The following is a 14,984-nucleotide window of genomic DNA, read 5'->3' as shown; positions in this document are numbered from 1 at the left end:
AGTTACCTGTAAACTGGGAACTGTGGTTAATGGCTTCTTTGTTTTCCTGCTTCCACAAAAATAGCAGTGAAGCAGGAATGAAAGAGCTGCATGTGAATATACAGATTTGTTGATAGCTTCACTAATTAGGCTAGTATTTGGCCCTCTGAACATGGTCAAGGTGCTGAATGGCTGCAAGAGCAGCAAAGGAATAGAAAGCTCTGGTGTGTTGCAGCACATCTGTCCAGTAGAAGCTTTACTCCATCACCCAGCTCTACCTTCAGGGGCACAAGCAGCCTGATCTGAAGTTAATTCAATTTGAAATTAAAGGGATTTTCTTAGAAAGTTTGTAAAGCCACAATGCTGCTAAAATCTATCCATAACTGTAAGTGAAGGTGTTAGCACGCAGGAGCCTCCTGCATTGCTCTGTAATATAAATAACAACATGATAATTGGCTAAAAAGGCACCTTCTCATAATTCCTTGGCCCTAAGTATTGGCAACAGATCAGCAGCCCCTGAACATTTCTGACTGTTTGATGGAAAGGCAGCTATGCTGAGAGTTGGCAAGAGAATATTTTAGCATTCAAAGGCAAGAAAAGTACGGAAGTGGCAGAATTGTATTAGGAGCGACATTCATACCTCCTAGATTCTTCTGTATTTAATTCTTTCAAAATGCAGATGCCTACAAATTCTTGAGCCTTAGCATTTTCATTGTGCAGATGCACACCCCAAACTAAGATATAGTCAACCAATTAATGAATTTTAGTTGAGTAATCATGACCTTTTGAACTGATTGATTAAATTTAAATGAGCCTCTAACCCAAATCTTTGATGCGGCTGTCTTTTTGAGACACTGAAGGAAGTGTTAACATAGTTGCAAGTGAATAAAATCTGCCACTTACCCTTTCCTCTAAAGAAGGGTTAGATTTAGCATTTCTTTTTTCATTCTATATTACAGTTACAGTATATCCCCAGCAGCAACATAGTGTAAAATCAGCAACAAATTGTGCCATACTGATATAGCCACCTACCTGTCGCTGCCATTTAACCAGTTAACCTACTGGTTAAATTTTGCAGTTCTGAGAATTTCATCACCTTGAATGGGAGGAACTTGGATATTCTCAACTAGCTTCTAATAGTTCTGTTTCCTCCAGAATGTTTTTTCTTAAAGCAAATCTAGACATATGCCCAAAGATGAGAAATTCCATTTGTGCATTGTCAGTTTGATTTAGGCCTTCTGTCAGACACTGGAGTTTTTTTATTTAAATCAAATACTAGATCAGTTAAATAAGAAGGTAGCCCAGTGGTTCTGCATTGGTGAGCTGCTTTACTGCTCATGTGATGCCTAGAAACCATCAGAGTTGATGGAGGTTCAAAAGCCCTGAGCGGTGTTCAGCAATGTGCTTCTGCTAGTGCAAGGACATTTGGCCACACAAAGAAATTTCGTCTTCCCTTACACCCCTTAAATCTATTATGGGGGTTACTCCAACTCTTTGGAACAGGTTTAGGTTGGGCACATGGGGAGAGAAGAGTCTCTGCCAAATCCTTCTGAGAAACATTCTATATTTCTGCCACTGAGCAGAGAAGAACTTTCAGCCAGTGTGTTATAGCTAGAGGGCTCTGTTTCAATGTTTCCGGGAGGTTCAAAGCTCTACTTGGCTGCAAGGTTCACTGAATGAATCACTCCCTCTTGGGTTTGGGCAAATCACTGTCTCTACTTAAGCTACCTCCCAAGTCTGTTGGGAGGCTAAAATGCTCTTCTCATCTCCTTGAGTGGGAGAGCATGATACAAATGTGATAATATATCAGAAAATTTATCAGAAATTTTGTTCTACTTTTCTCCTTGCAGAACAAGCCTGGGGAGTTTGCCATCAAGTTGCACATCTTACCATTGGTATTGAGTGAGAGATTAATCAGACCCGCAGTTTTTGTTCCTAAATGCTGAACCATCTAAAGGTAAAATTTCCACTTGCGCTATGAAAAACTGACAATTCAGAATTTGGAGGTGTCTGTATTATGTTGTTCCTTGTGGATTATGAGAGTTTATTTTCATTATGACAGGTAGGGTCTATTTTACAGAAATATGGTTGCAGCAACTGTTGATGTTGTTTGATTAACTTTTTGACCTTCTGAATTTTGTTTGAAAGTATCTGCTGTATAAGAATTAGGCAGATTCATGGAGAGTAGGTCTATCTGCAGCTTTTAGGCAGTGCTGGGACTTTGGTGGTCTTAAGACAAGGCACCCTCAGTGGGTTTCCTTAACTGGTATGAAGCAGGGAACATGAGTTGAATTCTCTCTTTTGCTTCCAACCCACTTGGTTGCACCATGCAAAGTAAAAATAGGACAGAGGGCCCTTTACTGGTCTTGGAATCTCAGGAAAAGCCTGATCTCACTGTCATCTGGAGCCAGCTATGGTTATTAACTATGACAGCTGAGTGCAACTTGCATGTTTGGAAGTGATGCATGCTTGAGTGTTGGATGTTTGGAATAAAAATCACCAGGAGAACTAGATCCCTGGTGCTTGTTCACTCTCTGCACTCCCCCCTTTTTTTACAAGTCAGGGTCCCAAACCTGCTTTGAGATCCTGCTTTGATATCAAAACAGTTTGCTGTGTTGAGGCAAAATGGCAAACAGTGGTTTGTCACAAACTGGAAGTGAACCTTGGTCTAACCATGAAAGGCAATTCTGTCTCTTTATCCCGTGTCTTTCTTCAACATGGCTAGTGTAGTTGAACATCTGTCTGCTTCCTAATGAAGACAAAGGATAGATTTGTAGTGTGAAAGAGAGGATAGAAAAGGGAGTCAATAGAATGAAGTTCATTGGTGAAGAATCTTAAAAGGGCTAATTTAGCTAGGAACAGAACACTCCTTTTCAATATCAACTTCTGTGGAGGCTGACTTCTTCTTGTTGTCATCACTCCTTTGTTTGGAGCTGTGTGATAACTTTCGGGAATGAGCCACTGAAGGGTAAGGAAATGCTGGCTCCTGTGGTTTAGTATTAAGTCATCTTCATGCTTGGGTGGAGAGGGCTGGATAGCAGCACACAGATGGTTGTTAGAGGCAGTAGGGAGATAAATAGATGGCCTAGGTTACCTTGAAGCAAAAGAGGATGGCTGCTAAGCAATTGCCCACATACTCTCTCTAGCTTCTTGCCTCCTGGAGTAATCATTAGGCCAGATGTCTCTAGGGGGAAGGTGCTGCCCCCCCCCAATGTGAGAGGGTACACTGGTGGAGGGTGTGAGCCACAAAATCATTCACTTGCCAAAAATCCTGAGTCTTTATCTTGTGAAATCCACCGAGTTTTTAAAATTCCCTTCTTCCCTCCCCCCTCTCACAATTTAAACTAGTTATTTGCAATATTTTGTTTCTTTTATATAGGTTGTTGCTGCATTTCCAAGTGTGTTCACCTGATGCATGCGCTTGTGGTAGTGATGCTTTGCCCTTGTAGTTACTGATTTGTAGCACAACAATTGATGTACCAGTACTTAAACATAGTCCCCCATATTTCAGCAAAGCCATGTTGCGGTAAAATTTCTAATCCCAAGAGTAGTTTGTATAGCACATTTTGTGTACTTTTTTATATTAATTATGAAGATAGGTGTCCTTAAAGCACCCACAAATGAGTTTAAAACATGGATCTGTTGGAATTAAGAATCAGCTGATGTGACAGGTCCATCTGTTGCAATAGGAGCTTTGTACCAGCTTTGTGCTGATGCAGAATCCACATGACATAAAAGTTGATTTTTTTATAATTTCTAACAATTTGTAAGATGAACAAAAGTTATGCTACAGCATAGGGTATTCTGTGTGGCTGAAATGGTGCTCTGGTTAAAAGGTTGGTAACTCTTACATAACCCTAAATTTGCCACAATCTTCTGTGCATTTATTAGGGCAGTCATCCAATTAAACAATTTTAGTTGAATAATTGTTTCCTCTTTATCTGATTAAATTCAGATTTAAATTTACAGATATTTGCATACTTTATTTTATTTTTAGAAACAGAAGATATGAGCCTGCAGTTTAAACAAAAAAGCAACCACAAATGGTTAGGTGGAAAGGCCCCTAGCATTTTCCGTTTAATTTCCTGTAATAGTAGAAGTAAAATAGTCATAAAATAATGCCCTTAACTCTCAGTCCCACAGATTAAAAATGACCCCCACTGATTAATCAGCTGAAACTTTGGTTTTTTGAACTACCAATTAATGCTTGAAACTTTTTTTGCTGATTCATACAACAATTAATCAAAGTAGCACCAGAATCTTATTTAACCAAATAAAAAGGTTCAGAACTATTAAGGGTCCTTAACTGTCTGTTTCATCTTGGGATATATCTTGGGATTAGATGGTCAGCACCCCCTGGATATAAGACAGTACTTGCATGTTATCAACAGTTACCATCCCTTTAATGTTTTCGTTTTGACAACCTTTCCCCCCACAAAGATGCAGTTTTTTAAAGGCCACCTCACAAATGGCCACAGGTGACTATCCTTCTAGCAGTACAATCTGAACATGTATATTTTTTTCTAGATAAGAATTTTCCAAACATAATTTTGTCGGGTAGTTTGTCTTTCTCTCTCAGCCTCAGCAAAGAGGAGAAATTCCTCACAGCCCATAACAGATTGCGTGCTTTCTTATTAATATGTTGATATTTAGCAAAGCAAATATTTCATGTTATTTGTTTAGGTTGCTTGGATTTTTAGCTGTTCATTTGTTGTGAGCAATTACACTCTCAGGACTCTTGAGCTCACATAATTTCCATGCAGAATCTGTGCTTTAAGGAAGATAAAGATCACGGGTTTTTTTGCAGGAGGAAGGAACTGTGCTTAGCCACTCGGAGTAAATGTGCACATTTCTAAATAGAATAAAAAATGTACCGTATTTTAAGAACAGTAGAAAGAATCTTGAGTTCTGTAAGGAGCTGCCGTGAAGAAGGGGGCTAGGGCTTTTACCAGGATGCATGAGAGAGCAAAAGCAATAACATCAACTTGTGGAATAGCAAGCTGGACATGTCAGGAGATGCTTTGACAAATTGAGTAATTGGATGGGATGCACTACATCCCTTTCAAATGTTTTATTTGAAAGACTCCAGGGAGAGAGATGCAGGGCCACTTTTGGAAGGATATGACTAGTGAAGGGCAAAGAGGCTTGATTCCAACTCCCAAAGGGGCTTGCCACATCTGTACTGCTTCTACATCCTGTTTTTGTCTTTGGATTGGCAACAGGTAGTCTAGGCAGTATCTCAGGTAGCCAGATATGGCTCAAAGATTGCCAGTTGCTGACCTCCAGTCTAACAGGATTTCCAGGGATCAGCACACATTATGTGGATCGGGTCCCATGCACACAAACTCCTGTTTAAAAAATGTACCTCACCTATCTGACTGGGTAGCCCCAGCCACTCTGGGCGGGTTCCAGCATATACAAAAACATAATAAAACATAATTAAACATTTAAAACATCCCTATACAAGGCTGCCTTCAGATATCTTTTAAAGGTTGTACATATTTTTATTTTGTGGTGACTGCATATTAACAAATAGCAACCCTTTGATGACAGACTGGTAGTGGCTATGTGAGAGACATGGAAAGTCAGGGGGTGAGTGCTGCAATATCAATATTTTTTCTTGGTCGGAAGGAAACTTCATTTATTTCAAGGGAGTTACTTCCAAGTAAAACGTACAAAGCTAGCCAGTTGTGTTTTCTTCTGTAAAGGCAGGGCATTTGAGGTGTGTGTGAATGAAATAACGTAGGAATGAGGAAAGTGCTTAAACAAACATGCCCCAGTATCTTCCACCATCCACTGTTCAGCTAGCAGCAACAAGCAGTTTCTGGTGTTTTTTTCTCCTGCTCTGGAAGGGCCCTCCTCTCAACATTGCTTTCTCAGATTACTTAGCAGCAGTGGTCAAGTGTTCTTAGCAGTGGTGCTGCTTGCTGAAGCCTGAGAGTTGTCTCCACATTTTGTTTCATAACTTTCATTAGAAATGTTTGATTTGCTTTTTTTTAAAAAAAAGCAAAGAGTCTGTGTACCCACCTATTGGCAGCCCTAGTTGGCCTTGTTATTAGTGAACGTAGCAGCTACTTGTATGGCTCCTTGACTAGTGCAGCTATTGTCCTTTTTATTATTTATTAAATTTTTATCCCACCCTTCACCCCAAAGAAGCACAGGAGAGGACAGCCCACTTGCGAATTAGCATATAAATGTGTTAGCTGACTTGAGCAACACTTTTAAAAGGCAGTCAGTCATCTTTGCTGTATGTGAACCTCAAATCATTCTGTGTTCTTGCATGACCTTTCTGCTTAGAAAAGAGAGCTGCCATATGTGTCAGGAGGATCTTGGCTTTGTATCATTTCTCTCTGCCTTAGCATTTAAACTGACTGGAGACAGAGGCTGCTGCCTGACCCAGAGTGTTGCCGCATGTGAGCAGAGCTCTCTTGGGTATAAATACATCATGTTATAAAAGGAAGATGACTGAGAGCAACATGCTCTCTGGCGTGTTGATCTTCTTCCTGGAACTGCTAGCGATGATTCCCTTCTCCTGAGATCATCTCTCTAGAGTGATTCTAAGGACAACATCAGTTCCGAGCCCCCGTTGTGGAAAACCACACTAGAGGAGGTGCAAATGAACCCTATGGGATTCCCTGCTCTCAGGGTGGTGTCCAGGCCTGTTGATTGTATGTCTTATCTGTTTCTTTCTTGGTTTGTAATGCTATGCCTCGTTCCTCAAAAGAAGCCATTCTGTTTGTGTGATCTGTAAAGCAGTGAACAGAGAAAAACTTACTTTTCCACATAACTGGAGCACCCTCTGTAAGTTTATACCTGGGTTGAGGATTTATTCTTAAACCAAATGTGGTGTAGATATGTGCATGCAATGTGATATAGATATGGGATTATAATTCACACAGATTGCAGTTTACCTGTGTCTTGAGGCTGGGGGTTGTCCTTCCCATCTTCCTTGCCTCCCAGTTACAATTACACTGATTATCTGAGAACAGCCCTTTCTATCAGCTGCAAAACAATTGCTTCACACTCCACATGGCAAGTAATTTCCTACTTCTGCAGCATCAAATCCTTTCTTCCTCCTGGCCTTGAGCAGAAGCAGCAAGGTGACAATAAGATGGGGAAGGCTGTTCCACCAGCAGCAGGACAGTCTCCCACAAAATGGACCTGGAGGAAGCTGTGTAGATGTGAAGCTGGCTCTAAATATTTTGCTTTTACAGCCCCAAAAAGGGCCACTGCACATTTTTGACAGTATACAGGCTCCATCATTGGTGTTCTAGTATTTCCTGTATAAACCACATTAAGTGAAAAACAGTGAGGGGTGGGTGTGTTAGCGTGAGCTCATGTTCCTTCTGAGTGTTGAAGGATGTGTGTCTTCCCTTCAGGATTTGCATATTTAATTGGGGGAAACCCCAGTGTAGTCCCAATGCTATGAACAGTTTAAAGTTGAAACTGTTACGCATTTTGCATTTTAAAAACAACAACACAGCACTCTCTGCACTAGTTTCCCTGAAGCATTATTAAACTCTGGGTATTTATTTTTAAGTAGTGCAAACCTTTAATGCTTGAATTTTTGTTAGCATCTCCAGTTAAGGGATCTTGAGCTGGGAAGGTCCTCTGCCTAAGATGTTGGAGAGCCACTGCCAGTTAAAATAGACCCACTGGCTGGGGCTGTTGGGGGTTTCTTAAGTCCACAATATCTGCTGTAACAGTTTGGGGAAGGCTAGGAGCTTATGTCCTTCCTTTACGCCAGTGGTTTTCAACTAGTGTGCTATAGTACCCTTGGGGGGGGCCTTGAATGATGGTCAGGGGTGTCACAGGCAACACTGGCCTCTATCCCTCTTTCCTTCCTTCCCTCCTCTGATGCCCTCTTGCATCTCTGCCTCACAAAGAGTTGTACAGCTGTTTGTTGCAGCAGCCCTACAGAGCAGGAGAAAACAAGCTTTCTCCATCTTCCATGTCACAGTCCTTTAGATATTTCAAGATGACTATAATATCTCCTCTCAGACTCCTCTTTTCCAGACTAAACATACCCAGCTCCTTCAACCATTCCTCATAAGGTTTGGTTTCCAGACCCTTGATCATCTTGGTTGCCCTCCTCTCCACACGTTCTAGCTTGTCAACATCCTTCTTAAATATGTTTGTCATTGCTAGAATCCTCTAATGATACAATTTCTAACAATTCATTTCCTGATATTTAGGTATCCTAATGTTAACATCAACTCCTGACAGCCATTGTAAACTGTGGCTATTAAACCCTATGTTTCACATTAAGCCAGCTCTATTGTTTGAATATAGATTAATAATGAAATGCCTTTTTATTGTTTTCTCAGTGAATACTTTTTTGTACAAAGTTAATTTGCACTGTTATGTCAATTCTGTCTAAATTCAATCAAGGTTTTTCTTTTAATTATGTTTTCTCCACATTAATTCCCGTTTGATTTCTCATCTCCTATTAGGTATTTAAGCCTTTGCTGGGTGATTTTTTTTACCCCGCTCATCTGAATGGCTTCACCTGAAATTGGAGGCACTCCTATTAGGAATGAATTAATTTGATTTTCATTCAAGCAAGGTTTGCTTTAATAATGATGAATTGCACAAAATGTAATTTGGAATCATTATTCCTATGACAATAATGAGCAAGAAATAAATAAAAATAATGGAAGAAACACATTTGATACGGAACTTCGCACTGTATCTTTAGTTTTGTTGATGTTAGTCTTTTAGTCTGATGTTAGTTTTGTTGATGGCAGTCTTTAATCAGGAGGATGCATGCAGGTGATAAAATGGTAGCCTTGGCCACTATCCTATGGGCCAACCTGGATTTAGCAGCAAGTTACCAACTGAGGATACTGGATGTGGCGCTCCAGGCACTGAAGTGTCTGTCACAGGCTACCTGCTCAAGTTCTGTTTAATAGATGAGCAAAAATATACAAACACTTCATCTTTACTTGCTAAGCTGGCAGCACTGGCCTGCAAGGCCAGCATTGTGTTCAGATTCCTACTACTGCTACTTCATCATCACCATCACGATTATTATTGTTAGGAAAATTTACGGCATCAGTGCCCATTCAACAAATGGTGAGTGGGTGTAAGAGATTGTCCTGTGTGCAAATTTATTATATGCTAGGAATCAGCCACACATGTAAATGGTACATCAAAATTGTGAAATGGTCTACCAATGCAATGCAAAATACAGTATTAGAAAGGATGATCAAATTGACAACTCCATGCCTGGGACATAATTTTGTCTAGGACTAGCCCTACTCATGGCTGAATAAATCTGGGAGGCCTGACAATATTCCGTAGCTCAAAACTTTTAGAAGCAATTCTGGACTCCACTGAGACTTGGTACAACCCAACAGAGATCTATGAAGTTTTATTAAGAAGTAAAGGAAAGAGAAGGAGGGCCCCAAAAGCTGAACTGGAGAGGTCCAGAACAGAGTAGGTGGCAAAGGCTGAACAATCTGGGAAGGTGAGCTGCACCCAGTTATAGGGGGGGAAACCGATCTGAAAACCTCAACAAGAATTTGAAAAGGAGCTTTTGTAAAAGTTCAAGGAAGACATGTATAATTGCATAAGAAAAGGAACGGATAACTACGGGACAATCATTTTAAGAGTGGATAGTTGACACTGGGTGGCAGGCAGATGTGAATATCTGCAGGATCAGGAGTCATAATTGCTGGGGAGCTGGATGAGCTGATGGCTTGAGATTCAAGGAGGTGTTTTCAGAAAGGAGCTGCCCAAACCCAAGTCACTCTTTGCCAGGATTCCGTCTGAAAAGAACAGGATGCAAGAAAGTATCAGACGAGAGGTCAATGCAAGAGGTTAATAAACCGGATCAGCAAGATCTCAACCAGAACTGTTGCCCAGGCCCAATGTGGAATTATTTATTGCTAGCCCTGGTCAGGAGAATCAATAAGCTGTCTGGGGGTGAAGCCATGATGCAATCTGAAGAGGATAGTTCTGTTCTGTAGCTGTGAATTTCTTGCTAAAGGAGGAACCAGCTGTGACACAGGGCAGGAGGTTCCAGGCTGAAGTCATGGCTAATGAAACAATGGATCATGTATCAGCAAGAAGTGCTCGGGAGACCTGGGGAAATGATTGGCCTATAGAAAATCTTCTATCATTTTTGTCAGAGAGCTGAAGTTTGGCACACACACACACAAAATCTGATACCCTAACTTAGGGTTACCAGACGCCCCCAGTTCCTGGGGACAGTCCCCGGATTTGCAAATCTGTCCCTGGGAAATGTGGCAGCGGCAGCCTCAGCAGCCCGGAGCCAGCCTGTTAGTGCAGTTGGCTTTGGCTGGATTCAGGAACAGCTCGCTGCCATGGCGCCCGCCATTTTTCCTACACCACGCCAGTGAGCAGTGAGCAGCTCCTGAAGGCAGCCAGAGCCAACTGCACTACCAGGCTGGCCCCTTCTGGGCAACGGCCACCCACCCGTGACCCCCGAGCCTCCCATGATCTGTCAAAACAAAGGGGGGAAGGGGGAAGGAGATCAGGGAAGGCTCGGGAATCATGGGCGCGTGGCGTGCCATTGCCCAGTTTTTTTAAAAAAACCCTGTGCATTTATGTTTCACAGGGTGCAAAAGAAGGGCTTTGCACCTTTATACAATATGCAATGTGTGCTTGCCTCACCATCCCCACTACTGACTCCCTGTTGCTACTCAGCTTTAAAAAAACACCAAAAAAACAAGTGTCCCTGGATTCACTAAAAAAAATCTGGTAACCATATCCTAACTGCCATCTATTGGACAAAGACCTCATTTCCACATCCATATAAATGATTATTTGTTTGTGATTGTTACATGGCTAAATTCTAAAACAGTGTAATAATAAAGCCAAAGGACAAACTGTGCTGTAGTGAAAGTACGTAATAGCTGTAATGAAGGATCAAGGGAGCTGAGATCTTGTGATGGTGTACTGAATGGTTTGCAAAAAAGACAGCCACGAGGATTAGTCATGTGCTCTTGTTTGCAATGGCTAGGTTTGATCATAGTCCAATACCAAATGTCACTACAGCGAAATGGTACATGAATGTCCTTGGTCATAAGTGAGCTGCCATTTAATTTACTGCAAAAATACTTGAAATGGGGAGATACAGGGAAATGGCCAACACAGTTCCTTGCATTGCATGGTTTCTTTCATGCTGGCTGAGAACATGTAACTGGTTGATAAAAAACCCCGTTATCTAGCCTATCTATTATCAGGCAAAACCTGTTGTCTAAACTTGTAATTATTTTAGAGTTCACACAAATTAGGTAATCCACAACTCAGCTGAATTCTTCTTTTTAAGACTTAATTGAAGCCTTTAAAACAGTGGGATTCTTCCAGCCTTTCTTTTATGCTTACATGTGGACTGGTGTCTTTTAATCTCCATCGTTGATCATCTGTACAGAAGCAGGGGGTGTACTCATAGTTCGATATTAATTAATACAGAATAAAAAGGGTGTGATCTTGTGCATACACCCTAAAATAAATGGTGTGTTATTTGGATCGTTAGCTTTGTCAGCTGGATTTTCCCTTAAGCTGTTGGAGAACAAAAGTCCTTCTGGCAGATATTTTTAGACGCTGAGAACTTGCGCTCGATGTTACAGTAAGCAAGAGGAATTCTGGACTGTTGCTTCAGGGGTTTTTTTCTCTCTCTAGGCAGCTCAGGCTGGAGAACATATCCAGTGACCTGAGAGGGACCTGTCCTTTTCTTTTTTCCTGCCATGCTACTGCTCTGTAAAGACCTTTATGCACATACATAAAATAAATGCACATATGACTCTCTGTGATTAATACAACATCACCAACATAGGCGGTGTTTTTCAAAGTCACATAAGCAAAGGACAAGTTGTAGCTTCAAAGAGCTTGCAGTCTAAATATGAGGGGTGGGGTTGGGAAGATGGATTTAACTCTTAACCAGGAAGAAGAGGAGAGGAGAAGGATTCACGCCAGGTTTCATGTTCAGCTAAAACCTGAAGGGGGTTTCAAATTCTAATTTCTAGTAACTCTGAGTTACTACTGCCTGTTGCTGAAAATTGGTGCCAGCATAATAATTAACCAGGATTAGGGTTGCCATACGTCTCAATTTCCCCAGACGTTTCAGCAAGGGTCGAATCCCAGCTATGTCTGGACGTATGGCAGCCCTAACCACGATTAGGGCTGAAAGAGGGAGCTCATGTGTGAGCTAGGGTCTTGGGAGAAGGGCTTTGTGAGCGTGCAGCCTGCTTTTCAATCTCTTAACCAGGGCTTTTCCCCCGGGCTAGAACTTTCCAGAACTCAGTTCCGGCTCTTCTCAGGTGGGCGCCATTGCCATTGTAAGAGAACAGGAGAGATGTTCATGGTGAGTTCTGGAAGCTATTTTTCTAGAAAAATAGCACTGTTCTTAACCATGGTTAACAGGTTTGGCTGCAGTATGTCTGCACCAGCACTGGCCAATAAACATAATTAACCAGAAAAGAAAATATGGGATAAAATGAACCATTATTGGAGTTCTGCAACCAAAAGCCTCTTTTAAGCCATTAAGGTTTTTTTTTAAAAAAAATACCATTCCATTTTAGTCACGTGAACTGTGAAAGTAAACATGTGGTGGAGAAGTGGGGAAAATACAACGGCATTTATTACAGTGCAAACAAGAAGAAAGGCGCAGTAGCCAACACTTCACAGTAGCCTTGCAAATAAATCTCTGCAACATTTATGAACCTGCAAAAAATGTATTATCCTGCCTACTGGAGCATCTGTATGTTTGTAATTTGTGGCCTAAAAGGAAAAAAGGAACCAATTATTGTAAAGCTTCCTTGACTGGTTACCTAAAGGCCATTCATTGTTGCCACAGGCAATCAAGTACAAGTGGCGATTTACAAGCTGGCTTCATAGGCAAACTTTTAAAAAGACACCTGCAAAAAGCCCTCTTGCTCTTGCACCTACTGCCACGTTTTTAAGGTTCTTTGGCTGCAACAGAAAATTTCTCGTCCCAAACCCTGTCACATTCTTGGGGCAGTTAGTCCTTTATGCCTCAAGAAAAAGAGAGGTTCGTGAAGTGCTGAAACAGAACCAATATTTTCTTTGCTGAATCTTTTCCAAGCAAGTGAAGTTACTTCCCCCTTCTTTTTTTGCCACTCCCCTCCCTTAAGAGGGAAGCTGTGGGTTTTTGTTTTTTTTAAGGGGGGGGGTCAAGCAGAAGGAATGTCATTAGCACACATGGACACCATGAACGATGCTATTTAGAAACCTGCACGTGTCACAGTGTGCATTTGGCCGTTTGTCACATTGCTATTTTTGTCTCTTTGGTACAAGTGGTAGTATCTGGTTATTGGGATTGGGAGGGGCAGTGGTGGATGAGTTTTCTTCAAAGATGAATGTGGGGTGCACCATGGAAGGCAATACGTTTGAGCAAGATAGATAGATAGATCTGCGCAGCATTAGAAATATTAGAAACAACAACAACAACTTATTTGTACTCCGCCCATCTGACAGGCTTGCCCCAGCCTCTCTGGGTGGCTTCCAGCATATATAAAAACATATAAAAACCTTAAACCTTAAAAAGCTTCCCTATACAGGGCTGCCATCAGAGGTTTCCTAAATGTTATATAATTACTCATCTCCTTAACATCTGATGGGATGGCGTTCCACAGGGTGGGTGCCACCACCGAGGAGGCCCTCTGCCTCAATCTATTCTGTGCCTAAAGCTGGGGAGTAGATGGGGCCTTTCACTGGTACATTGCCAGACTGGATGCAAAATCAGACTGATCTTTGGTGGCATGTTACCCTGCTATGTTTGGGTCTATAAAGCCTTTGAAAAATTTCAGAGGCCTACTCTTCCATGCAGACTCTCCACTGTGTGCCTGTGGAAGAGAAAATAGCACCAAACACTTACAGAATGTCTTCTGACATAGCTCTCTGGTGGCAGCCCTGTATGCATGTGAGATGGTATATGGAGTGCGTTGTGAACGATGCTCTTCTTCTCCGAGTAAGCATTTTAAAATACTGTAGTGCTGTACACTGGTACCTTGGTTGTCAAATGGTTTGGCTCCTGAAGAAATCGGCTCCCGAATGCCACAATCCGGGAAGTGAGCATTCCGGTTTTCAAACAATTTTTGGAAGCCAAACATCCAACACAGAAGCTCCTGCAGCCATTCGGAAGTCGCGCCTTGGTTTTCAAATGGTTCCGGGAGTCAAACGGACTCCCAGAACGGATTAAGTTTGACAACCAAGGTACCACTGTAGATGTCTATTCCTGCAGCTGGTCCTTCTTCACAAATAGAGAGACAAGCTAGGAATAATACCAGGAACTGGGGGCTAGTTCTAATTTCACTCTCCCCACATTCTTCCCTTTTTTTTTGGTTAGATGAAATGTCATTTATGCATATGAAGTAACTAACCAGTAGCCCTCCAAGTGTTATTGGACTGCCACTCCCTGTCAGCCTTAGCCAGCATGGTCAGGTATGACGGGAGTTGTCAGTGCTTTGTGTATGTGTTTGATAAAATATGGTTGGTACTCCATAGTGGTGAGTCCCATCACAACAAAACCCACTAGGAGTTACAGATTGGGGATGAAATTCAACATTGCAGTATCCCAGTCCTTCCAATATTTTTTTAAATAATTTTTAAAATAATTTTTTTATTAGATTTTCCACAGTGATAACACAAACCTCAAAGCAAAATGATACACAAAAACAGAAAAAGAAAAAGAAAAAAGAAGAAAGAGGAAAAAAGGGGGGAACAATAAACAAAAACAACAAACTTAATTCTTCACAAATCCAACCTTTTAAACATCTTGGTTTGACTTGGTTGTCCTTCCATTTACACAAGCATTGCAGCTTGCCAGATGAAATACCTTCCCCTCCCTAGTGCTGCTCTGAGGCTTCTCCTGACCCCCCTGACTCAATATGTGAGGAGGAGGAGGAGGAGAGGTGGGAAAGCTCCATTGCATACGGGAAAGCCTTTGTGCAGGGCATCTGATGATGGGGCTTGTTAGGCGAGTCCCACCCTAGGTGATTAAATGTGTAGTGAGAGTG

The 14,984-nt window shown here is 41.6% G+C and overlaps 1 protein-coding gene across 11 annotated transcripts in view; it reads left to right on the top strand.

Moving 5' to 3' along the window:
- The window catches only part of ZMIZ1 (zinc finger MIZ-type containing 1), a 375,238-nt gene that overhangs the window by 120,142 nt on the left and 240,112 nt on the right, over positions 1–14,984 (top strand). For 10 of the 11 annotated variants that reach the window (XM_081191308.1, XM_081191313.1, XM_081191312.1 and 7 more), the window contains exon 3: positions 1,830–1,936. The exons of the other annotated variant lie outside the window; for it this stretch is intronic. The gene's annotated coding sequence lies outside the window, so the exon portion shown is untranslated. The remainder of the gene's footprint in view (positions 1–1,829; positions 1,937–14,984) is intronic. 11 annotated transcript variants of the gene reach the window in all.

Source organism: Podarcis bocagei (assembly GCF_964188305.1).
Source record: "Podarcis bocagei genome assembly, chromosome: 4".
NCBI classification, from domain to species: Eukaryota; Metazoa; Chordata; class Lepidosauria; order Squamata; family Lacertidae; genus Podarcis; species Podarcis bocagei.
This window is presented reverse-complemented; position numbering and strand designations above follow the sequence as displayed.